Source organism: Pongo abelii, chromosome X (genome assembly GCF_028885655.2).
Source record: "Pongo abelii isolate AG06213 chromosome X, NHGRI_mPonAbe1-v2.0_pri, whole genome shotgun sequence".
Taxonomy (NCBI): Eukaryota; Metazoa; Chordata; class Mammalia; order Primates; family Hominidae; genus Pongo; species Pongo abelii.
The window spans coordinates 155995530-156007373 of record NC_072008.2 but is presented as its reverse complement, the minus strand read 5'-3'; the positions used below and the strand labels follow the sequence as shown (position 1 = coordinate 156007373).

The window sequence follows — 11844 nt, the reverse complement described above, 5'->3', positions numbered from 1 at the left end:
AATAGAAAGACCCGTCATGTTTAGGAAGCAGCCAGGAAAAAATCCTGTGTTTCCAAAAGATTCCAAAATGAGTTTGCATACCCCTTTTCATCCTGCTCATTTATGCAGTAAACAGTGTAGAACAATACCGATACAAAGAAAAAAAAATTCCATCCCTTCCTGGGCTCAGCTGCATTTGATAATCCTATGGCCTGGCGTGTGGACCAGGAGGAAGGAGAGGAAGCAGAGTTAGGCTGTCTGTCCACTATCAAAAACTGCAACTGAAGTGGGTCCTGGGACACAAGTGACTGGCAGTGGACATGCTAGAGAGAAGATCTGAGACTGATCTGTCACGAGTGGGTGGAGAAATCACAGTCGGTGGGGGGTGCCATCCCACAACATGCAGCTTTCAGCAGACATCGCACCAGTTAGAAGTGCAACCTGTCTGCATCAGAAATACAGTGCCCATGAGCAGCTTCACTCCAGTTGACCCCACCGGAGAACAAGCCCTTCATCATGGGCATCTGCAAGAGATGTGGGAGGTCCAGGGCTGCATCTGTGTTGTGTGGTGACCGTTTCGAACCCCACTAACAGGTGTTTAAAACCTGCCAGGGTTCCAGAGTCAAAGATGCCTTTGTTGCATTGAGCTATGCCTGCTTTCTGCTTGGCACAGCTTGTGGTGCGTCTGAAACAGCCCAGAGCAGATACTTTGGTTTTAGTTTAGAGTCAAGGCCAGCCTATTGAGATTTGTGACTTTGCAATTCCAAAACAGTCGGGGGTGGGAGGAAGGGGTTCTGTAGCAGCAGGATAGCCAGCATGCTGCAAGGCCAGACAACAGTGAGGCAGGGAGACGCCTGCCTGGTATGCTTTCCTATGGCCTTTAGGCCTTGCCAGTCTTACAGTCCAAACATGCACCTCAAATCACGCACCTTAGCTCCGACAGTCATCAGCTTATACGTGGCTGACATCCCAGTTCAGAAGAGCTCATTTCACACTGTTTGGGACTGGGGGTTGATCAAGGAAAATGACAGGATCACCAGAGGCTGTACCATACAAGCAGCTTTATTGGGTGCTGCTTGGACAGGGAATGCAGGGAGGGGACAGACTGTCCAGAATGTATGTTTCCAGGGTCCCCATCAGAACGGAAGGAAGGCAGGAGAACTGATGGTGCAGATGGGAATTGGAGAAGGACCTTATGAGTATAGGTGATGTTGCTCAGCAGCTGGGCCAAGTGGCTGGGGAGTCTCGTAACCATAAGGTTCTATCTTATCTACGGTTAGCCGATGTTAGGTGAGGACTAGCAGGGTATACAAGCGAGGAAGGCTCTGAATGCCTAAAAACGTGCTTAGCTGTGCCACGTTTCAAACAATCAAATGTGTGAAAAATTCAGTTTTGTGCTGATGGGCTTCTGAGCCAACAGGTCTCAGTCTTGCGAAGAAAAACAGTAGAGAAACATCAGCAGTGCTGCACGACAGCTGAGATGCTACTGCAAGGCCCTTCGCCAGCCACATCCCACGTCTAAACAATAAGCAAGGCCTTCCTCCAGCCTAGGGGCTACACGCACAGGTCATCTTTGGTTCATTTATCGAACACAAGCTGAAAACTGTTTTTAAAATCTCTGAAGATGTATCTCCACCTGGAGACCGTCTCTCTTTTTCCATGTGGACTTCCTTTCTCCAGGGATCTCAGGAGGCAAGAATTATCACCTTCAGAAACACTTCCTGTTTCCCATACTTGAAAAGCTTAACGTGAACACACACGCAGACTTAGAGAGAAAGAGCGTGAAAGCAAATCCAAGCACTAGATACAGATTGATTGAGAGTAGTGTTAATACTATAACTCCTCACGGACAAAGTTTCCTACAGAAGGCTTTTAAGATTCTGTAGAAAAGAAAACCAGTGGAAATCAAGAGCATCCAAGTATCCCTGTCTACAGCAAGGGAGGAAAGCTCGGTGTTAAGCAAAGCTAGCACTGTCTCCTTTAGAAAGGCTCATTAACTCGGAGGCCTGTGTGAAACAACACTCAAGGGAGGCCACTGCTGTGGACTAGCCTCCTGCCCTAAGCCCCAGCTGACCACACCTGACCAGAATGGGGTCACTTGTGCTGAGCGCCTTGGGGATCACAGAGAAGTGAGGGCCTGGTTCTGATGGCGGCTTGAGATTGTTGGAGGGAAGCGGGCCCAGCTTCCATGAGGAGGCAAGGTGAGGCCCTGAGGGAGGACTGAGGACGCCCCCGCCCCAGATGGAAGACCCCAAATAATCCAGCACCACCCCTGCTGCCAGCCCTGGACCACCCGGGGGCGGACTTCTCAGGCTGGGCCACCCGTCACCACCCCGCCCCTTAAGCCCCAGGGGACTCTGGAGTCAGAGCTTGGTATGACCAGGGCAGGGCTGGTTAGGAGAGGGCAGGGGCCAGGCTCTGCCAGGCATCAAGGTCAGGATTCTGAGGGAGGGCTGAGTCCCCATAGAAGGAAGCTCTGTCTTTGCTGTCAGCGCTGGGAAATTCTGGGAATGGGGACCAGGCACACTGATGCTGCTGTCCACATCCTGGGCTGATGGAGGGAAGGGGCTTGATACCATGAGTATCACCTCAGAGGAGTAGACGGAGGGCCCAGGTCCTGCCGGGAGAGCACGGAGGCCTTAAAGGACAACCAAAACAGGACAGGGGACCCGCCCCGCCCCCATCTCAGACTAAGGCACCTCCTCATTTCGCCTCAGGAATCCGACGGATAGACTCAGGTCCGCAGAGGGGAGCTCTGATGCAGCCCTGCCAGGGTCAAGGGGAGGAAAAAGAGGGAGGACTCAGGAGACCTTGGACTCCAGATCACTTGGGACCTCCGCCCTTGGAGGTCCCACGCACGATGGCTGCATGTGGTGCATCCCTGCCTATGCCTTAGAGACCACAAAGAGGAGAGGGCTTTGGTATGAGGAGTGGAGGCTCAGGTTAGCAGAGGGAGGAGTCTCAGGACCCTGAGGGAAGACTCAGCAGAGCTTCTTTCCCAGAGATAGGACACCTGCCCTTCCTGTCAGTCCTGGGGAGCCTCGGGCAGGACTGTGGGGAACGGACCTGGCCCCCACTTCCTCATTAGGGATCCCAGGGAGATGGTGGCCTTGACCTGCAAGACCGTCCAAAGTTCAGCAGGAGGGAAAGGGCCAGGCCCCGTCGGAAATAAATCTGAATATCTATAGGACACCCAGACACAGGAGGCACTCCTGAAATATGCACCTTTTGTCAGTCTTGGGAATCTCATTCAGGGGTGTCAGCGTAGTGCCCCTTCACTTCTGCCTCCCAGGCCTCAGAGAGGTCGGGGCCTCCGTCTGAGGGGTGTCCTCAGCTCAGCAGAGATAGCCACACCTGGTCAGCACAGGTTGGGTCCAGTCTGCCAGGAGTCAAGAGGAGGAAGTTTGGTGAGGACTGAAAGTAAGAAAGTACCTCCATACCTCCAAGAAGAAGAGAACTCGCAGAACCTGGCTTCCACTGTTCTCAGCCCCAGGTGGCCCCAGGCATAGGTACCATGTGGCATGCTCTCTTTTCTGCCACATGGCAGGAGGTGGGAGGTCTCAGGGAGGTGAACACCTTGGTATTAGTGGCACTTACAGTTCAACAGAGGAAGCCACATCTGGCCAGCAGAGGGAGGGGTCCCAGGATCAGCAGGACCCAAGGAGTGCCCCCTTCATGAGGACTGGCGGTACCCCTGGCCCAGAAGGAAAGGACTCCACAGATTATGGCTGTCACTTGTTCTTAGCTCTGGGGCAACCAGATCAGGAATGTCCCTAATTGGCAATCTCATTTGTACCACAGATAGGAAGTTGGGGAACCCTCAGAGACATGGGGTGTTGGTGTAAAGGCGAGATGGCTGCTCCTCTCAGGAGTTTGGGGGTTGAGGAAGGGCAGGCGCCAGGAAGAGTAAAGATGAATAACCCACCGGAAGACATGGGAAGCCTCACCCCAGAACCAAAGGGGCCCGCTCCTGGAGTGAGCCCCGGACACTCCACCCAAGGGTTATGGGATGTGGCACCTCCTCACTTCTGTTTCTAGATCTTAGGGAGGTGAGGACCTTGTTTTCAGAGGGTGACTCAGGTCAACACAGGGACCCCAGTCTGATCGACTGACACAGTGGTCTCAGGATCTGCCAGGTGTCCAGGTGAGGAACCTGAGGGAAGACTGAGGGTACCCCCAGGCAAGAACGCAAATGGGGGCTCCACAGAAATCTTCCCTGCCCCGATGTCACCCCAGACAGCATAGGCAGGGCTGTCAGCTGAGGTCCCTCTCTTATCCTGGGATCATCAGTGTCAGGGAGGGGGATGCCTTGGTCTTAGGGGGCTGCACTCAGGTCAGTAGAGGGAGGGCCCTAGACTCTGCCAGGAGTCAACATGAGGACCTAGCAGGCTCCTCGCCCAGGACACATGGTGTCCAGTGAATTTGGATATCTCTTGCTGTCTCTCCCAGTGGACCTAGGCACATGTGGCCAGATGTGGGTCCCCTCATACCCTTCTGTTCCATATCAGGGTTGTGAACTCTTTATCTGAGTTTCTCGAGCCAGCAAACGGGCAGGATGAGGCCCCTCCAGAAGAAAGGTGAGTGAGCACAGAGGGGACCATGTACCCCATGAGAGTAGGGACCTCACAGAGTCTGGTCAACCCTTCTGACAGCACTGGAAAGCCGGGGCTGTGCTTGCGGTCTGCACCCTGAGGGCCCCTCGATTCCTCTTTTAGGAGCTCCAGGAACCAGGCAGTTAGGCCTTGGTCTGAGGCACTGTGCTCAGGTCACAGAGCAGAGGAGTCGCAGGCAGTGTTAGCAGTCAAGGCGAGGTTCTGATCTGAATGGACAACAAGGGCCCCACACACCCCAGAACAGAAGGGACTCCAGAGAGCCCAGCCTCACCCTCCCTACTGTCAGTCCTGCAGCCTCAGCCTCTGCTGGCCGGCTGTACCCTGAGGTGCCCTCTCACTTCCTCCTTCAGGTTCTCAGCGGACAGGCCGACCGGGAGGTTAGAAGCCCCAGGAGGCCCCAGAGGAGCACCAAAGGAGAAGATCTGTAAGTAGGCCTTTGTTAGGGCCTCCAGGGCGTGGTTCGCAAATGAGGCCCCTCACAAGCTCCTTCTCGCCCCAGATCTGTGGGTTCCTCCCCATCGCCCAGCTCCTGCCCACACTCCAGCCTGCTGCCCTGACCAGAGTCATCATGTCTTATGAGCAGAAGAGTCAGCACTGCAAGCCTGAGGAAGGCCTTGAGGCCCAAGGACAGGAGGCTCTGGGCCTGGTGGGTGCGCAGGCTCCTGCCACTGAGGAGCACGAGGCTGCCTCCTCCTTCACTCTGATTGAAGGCACCCTGGAGGAGGTGCCTACTGCTGGGTCCCCCAGTCCTCCCCTGAGTCTCAGGGTTCCTCCTCTTTTCTGACCATCAGCAACAACACTCTATGGAGCCAATCCAGTGAGGGCACCAGCAGCCGGGAAGAGGCGGGGCCAACCACCTCGCCAGACCCTGCTCACCTGGAGTCCTTGTTCCAATGGGAAGGTGGCTGAGGTGGTTCGTTTCCTGCTCCACAAGTATCGAGTCAAGGAGCTGCTCACAAAGGCAGAAATGCTGGAGAGTGTCATCAAAAATTACAAGCACTACTTTCCTGTGATCTACGGCAAAGCCTCAGAGTGCATGCAGCTGATGTTTGGCATTGACGTGAAGGAAGTGGACCCTGCCGGCCACTCCTACGTCCTTGTCACCTGCTTGGGCCTCTCCTAAGATGGCCTGCTGGGTGATGATCAGAGCATGCCCAAGACCGGCCTCCTGATTATGGTCTTGACCATGATCTTAATGGAGGGCCACTGTGCCCCTGAGGAGGCAATCTGGGAAGCGTTGAGTGTAATGGAGGTGTATGACGGGATGGAGCAATTTCTTTGGGGAGCTGAGGAAGCTGCTCACCCAAGATTTGGTGCAGGAAAACTACCTGCAATACCGCCAGGTGCCCAGCAGTGATCCCCCGTGCTACCAGTTCCTGTGGTGTCCAAGGGCCCTCATTGAAACCAGCTATGTGAAAGTCCTGGAGTATGCAGCCAGGGTCAGTACTAGAGACAGCATTTCCTACCCATCCCTGCATGAAGAGTCTTTGGGAGAGGAGGAAGAGGGAGTCTGAGCAGAAGTTGCAGCCAGGGCCAGGGGGACAGGTTGGGGGAGGGCCTGGGCCAGTGCATGTTCCAAAGCCACATCCACCACCTTCCCTGTCCTGTTACATGAGGCCCATTCTTCACTCTGTGTTTGAAGAGAGCAGTCAATGTTCTCAGTAGTGGGGAGCGTGTTGGGTGTGAGGGAATACAAGGTGGGCCATCTCTCAGTTCCTGTTCTCTTGGGCGATTTGGAGGTTTATCTTTGTTTCCTTTCGGAGTCGTTCAAATGTTCCTTTTAATGGATGGTGTAATGAACTTCAACATTCACTTCATGTATGACAGTAGGCAGACTTACCGTTTTTTATATAGTTAAAAGTAAGTGCATTGTTTTTTATTTATGTAAGAAAATCTATCTTATTTCTTGAATTGGGACAACATAACATAGCAGGGGATTAAGTACCTTTTATAATGTGAAAGAACAAAGTGGTAAAATGGGTGAGATAAAGAAATAAAGAAATTAAATTGGCTGGGCACGGTGGCTCATGCCTGTAATCCCAGCACTTTGGGAGGCCGAGGCAGGCGGATCACGAGGTCAGGAGATCGAGACCATCCTGGCTAACACAGTGAAACACCATCTCTATTAAAAATACAAAAATTAGCCAGGCGTGGTGGCGGGTGTCTGTAGTCCCAGCTACTGGGGAGGCTGAGGCAGGAGAATGGTGTGAACCTGGGAGGTGGAGCTTGCAGTGAGCTGAGATGGCGCCACTGCACTCCATCCAGCCTGGGCGACAGAACGAGACTCCGTCTCAAAAAAAAAAAAAAAAAAGCCCGGTGAGGCGGTGGGTGACTGTAGTCCCAGCTACTCGGGAGGCTGAGCAGGAGAATGGTGTAAACCCAGGAGACAGAGCTTGCGGTGAGCCGAGATCGCACTGCTGTAGCCTGGGCGACAGAGTGAGACTCCATCTCAAAAAAAAAATTAAATTACAGTTAATTCTTGTCTTTCTTGTATTCTGTGTAGTTAAGAAATACATATTTGCTTGGCTAATATATATTGGATTAGCTTGGCTTCTTTGAGAATGTAATTGAATTAAATATGAATAAATATGTTCCCCTGCTCACTGGCTCATTTCATCCTGAAACATTCATTGAGTCATTGAGCTTCTGCTATTTGGAAGAACCTGGGTTAGTACTGGAGATGCTAAGGTAAGCCAGTCCCACCCCTAACCTTACGGTGGGTGAGTCTAGGATCTGCAGTCATATAACTAAGGTGGAGAGATGTCCTCTAACATCTAGAGGAAAAATAAGAGAGGGGTGAGGGTGTGGGGCAGCAGGTGAGAGTGGCGGAGCGTACATGCCCTGAGACAAGGCCTTTTGGGCTTTGGGAAACTGCAGTACCTTTTGGGAGAGCTGATTCTAGTGAAATGTGGTAGGACCAGAGCCAGATTCTCAGAGGATGAGAGAAAAGCTTGGAAGGGAAACCTGCTCAGCAGTTCCTTTTGGATGGTGGATGAAACAGAGAGGCATCTCCTCCTGGGGCAGGAATGGGAGGTGTCCTGCACTCTTGTCTCAGTGCAGTTGAACACAGCACACGAAGTTGATGATGGATACCCATCATCCGGAACGGTTTCCTTAGAGAGAAGCGTGAATCTCCCGGGATGTGAAGCTCAGATGCCACTGGCCAGGTGCTTTTCTTCCTGGTTGTGAGAGCCAGAGCTGACTCTATTAAAGAGACATTCTAACTAGCTTATCTGAAGTGCAATTTGGCCAATTATAACAAGGGAAAGATTTTGGGTCATGACATAATCAATGAAAAAAGTGGTTTGGATGTAAAAGAAGCTGAGAGAGAGGGGAGGAGTTTATTCTTGACTCATATTCTAAGAGCTTTGAGTTGTATTCCAGTTGAGGGAGAGTCCCGCACACTGAAATTTTGAAGTATGCCCCTTGAGAGGGTAAACTAACTGAAATTCATTGACAAAACTTCCTTTTTTTTTTTTTGGCTGAGTAATTGTTCCATGTCCTATTCGCCTGCATAGTTTCTGATAAGTCCTGGAGAACCACAACAACAATAACAAAATCCCAGAATACTAGGATCAAGGGTCAAATACTAGAAATAAAAGCCATCTGCCATTCCGTAAACTTCTTATTTGTGTCAGGACTTGAGCCAGGTGCATCACTTACATTACATACACTCCAGCAGCCCTATTGGTCAAGGCTTATTACCCATGATTCACGGACGAAGAATCTGAGACTCACAGGGCTTGAGAATGTCCCAGGATCACAAGGGTAGTAAGTAACAGGGCTGGAACCAGATCTCTAGTCTGATTCCCCTGCAGCCCATGCTGTTCCCACTCCTCCCAGCCTGAGGCCCACTTCCTGAGCAGTAGTTCATTTCTCACCACTGCATCATGTCTCTCGGGTGACAAAAGGAAGGACCCTGGGGACAAAGTACTAAAAGCAGGCCAAAAGAAGGTGACAATGAGAATCAAACAGAATTTGGGTGGCATGTGTTGGGGCCCCTGGGAGCTGACTGCTGGGTGCTTTCTGTTGAGCACCTACTATGAAAGATGTTACGGGAGAGCCTACAAGTGCTCATCCACATCTTGGCTTCTCTTTTTCAAAGGCACAAGGGACAAGCATACTCCCAGCCAGCATGTCTGTCTGGCCCCAACACTTTCCCGAGTTACAACACCCTTCCCCTGGTCACCCTCACGTGCCCTCCATTCCAACTCAGAGGCCGAGCCTGGTGCTTGCTCTTCCTTGCTGCCTCAGGAGGCTGCACAGAATCCCCTGCTTTCCCCAGAACATGGAGCATCCCTATCCCCTGCAGAATCCCCTTAGCTTTCCCACGGCTCACCTTCGGTCCTGTCCCACAGCCACAGCCACCTGGTCCTCCCTCCCTGGGAGTTCTATACACATTCTTTGTTTTCCCAATGGGCTGTGAATAGTCTATATTTTGCCCATAATCTCCTGACTCTTGGGAAACAGCCCTGAAGGTGGAGAGTAGATTTTTAAGCCACTCACATATTTGCAGTAGGATTTTAACGAGCTTCTTATCTGAAGCTGGGAACTGAACAGGCAAACAAATAGATAGTGCTCAGAAATTCCATTCCTTCATAAGAGGTAGAAGAGGAGCACCCATCCCCTAAAGGTGAATTCTTACAAACACTGGGCTCCTCCCGGGGCATGAGAAATGCGTCCTTGATGGACATGCCAGCTGGAATTTGAAAAGAATAATGAATCACTCTTCCACTGCCTCCTTTCTGGCATCTGCACCCAGGGACATACCGGCTTTCAGTGTGACTAGTGGCACGTGCACAGGTGTTCAGGCAAGAACAGTTATGTGGAGAGAAGCAGATATGTCAGGTAAGATTCTGCCCCTTCATCAGATGGAAGGAGGAAATCCGCAGCCTCCTGAGATGATAGATGGCACTGCAAAGGGAAGTGCAGTAAATGCTATGGAGTATGGAAGGTGAAACCTCCCTGCTAACTTTTGCAGGATCTTCTTCAATTTGATGGGTTAATGAATTTGAAAGCATCTGCTACGTGGTAGACACTTGCAAATTCAGAGAATTTCAAGGCAAAACTGGTCTTCTCAGAACCGTCTATAAGAAATGAAGAGTGTAGTTATCATAACAAATTAGAGTTTGTATGTAGTTTCTTCTACCTCTGGCTGGGTTCATAACCGTTGTTTCTCCACACTATATATTTCAAATTTCTCGGATTGACATGGGACATTTTAGCTAGTCTGATCTATTGAAAAAAAAAAAAAAACACTTGGTTTCATCAATTGCATTTGTTTCCAGAAGTTTCTGAAGTTTCAATTTCATAATTTTTCTCTTCCTGTCTGTATCATCCCCATCCTTTTGTTTTCCTCAGGTTTAATTTACTTTTCTTTTCCTAATTATTTAACATTAGTGATTAGATGTTCTATTTGAGCCATTTGTTACTTTCTTACATAAGCACTTAAGGAGATAAAAATTCCTCTAGGCACTACGTTAGCTGATTTCCACATATTTTAAAACATCATATTACCATTTTTATTTATCAGAATATATTTTCTCATTTTCCTTAATAATTTTTTAAACAAAGAAGAGTAAAAATGTGTTGTTTATTTAAAATTACATGGAGACTTTACAAATATGTCCTTTGTTATATTTTTATTTTATTTTTTTCTGGATTTTTAAAATTTCCACTTTGTACAATTTCAATTATTAAATTGAAATGTATACTTTGAAATGCATACTTTTTTCATATTAAAATGTATATTTTGTACAATTTCAATTATTTTAAATTTGTTAAGAGTTGTTTTATGGTCTATCTTGGTAAAAATTCCACATACACTTGAAAAGAATATTTATTCTGCTGTTGTTCCGTGACGTGTTCAGTAAAAGCCAGTCAGCTCAAGTTGGTTCTTTGTGTTATTCGGGTTGGTCTATAACCTTGCAGAGTTTCTGTGTATTTTAATCATTTACTCAGAGAGGAGTTTTGCAATCTCCAAATGCAAGTGTAGATTTGACTATTTATTCTTTCAATTCTATCAGATGTTTCATGTATTTTAAAACAATGCTTTTAGGTGAACTAACAGGTTTATGATGTATTTTTTTGTTAATTGACTCTTTTATCATTGCATAATGTCCCTATTTATCCAGGGTAATTTTCCTTCCCATAAAGTTTTTAAAAGTTTACTTTTCTGTTTTTCCAGCTTTCTTTTTAATTTTCAATTTTATTATTTAAATGGACAGTGTTTTTTTTTCCTTTTTCTGTCCAGTTCTGTGGGTTTTGCTCATGTGTAGATTCATGGAACTACCATCACAATCTTCATACAAACACTTCCGTCACCCTCCTCTCCAAAAGAAACCCCTTTTACTTGCTATACACTTATAGTTATACCCACACGTCTACAACTAACAGTAGGAACCTCTCATCTGTACTCACCATTTCAGTTTTCTCTTTCAAGAATATCACATGAATAGAAAAAATAGAATATGTACCTGGTTGAGACTGGCTCTTTCCACACAGCAAGACACCTTTGAGTTTGATACACCTTCTTGTGCATACCAGCAGTTCATTCCTTTTTATTGCAGAGTAGTTATTTCATAGTATGGATGCACAAAAATTTCATTATCCATTTATCCACAAAAATATATTTGTGTAATTTTCAGGTTTTCTAAAATATGACTAGAGTTGCTGTAAACATTCATGTAGTAATGTCTTTTAAAAAATTTTTTAGTCATTTTCAAATATATGTTACTGTAGCTCATTATGCCTTAATACGCATTTCTCTAATAGCTGTGATGTAGAATAATTTCTCATGTGCTTCTTTGTCATGCATGTGTCCACACTGGACAATGCCCTCAACATACTAGGCATTGCAGGAACATACCTCAAAATAATATAGCCATCTATGTACAGACCTACAGCCAACATCATATGGAATGGACAAAAGATAGAAGTGATCTCCATGAGAACCGGAACAAGGATACACACTCTCACCATTCCTATTCAACATATTATGGAAGTCCTAGCCAGAGCAATCAGGCAAGACAAAGATATAACAGGCAATCAAATAGGAAGAGAGGAAGTCAAATTATCTCTCCTTGCAGATGATATGATTTTACACCAAGAAAGCCCCTATAGTCTCTGCCCAGAAGCTCCTAGATCTGATAAATAACTTCAGCAAAGTTTCAAGATACGAAATCAATGTACAAAAATCAGCAACAATTCTATATACCAACAATATCCAAGTGGAGAGCCAAATCAAAAATAT

The 11844-nt window shown here is 48.0% G+C and overlaps 1 pseudogene; it reads left to right on the top strand.

Annotated features, from left to right (window-relative positions):
* Positions 1-4950: 4950 nt before the first annotated feature.
* LOC100438258 (melanoma-associated antigen 8-like) lies at positions 4951-6106 on the top strand (annotated as a pseudogene).
* The last annotated feature ends 5738 nt before the right edge of the window (positions 6107-11844 follow it).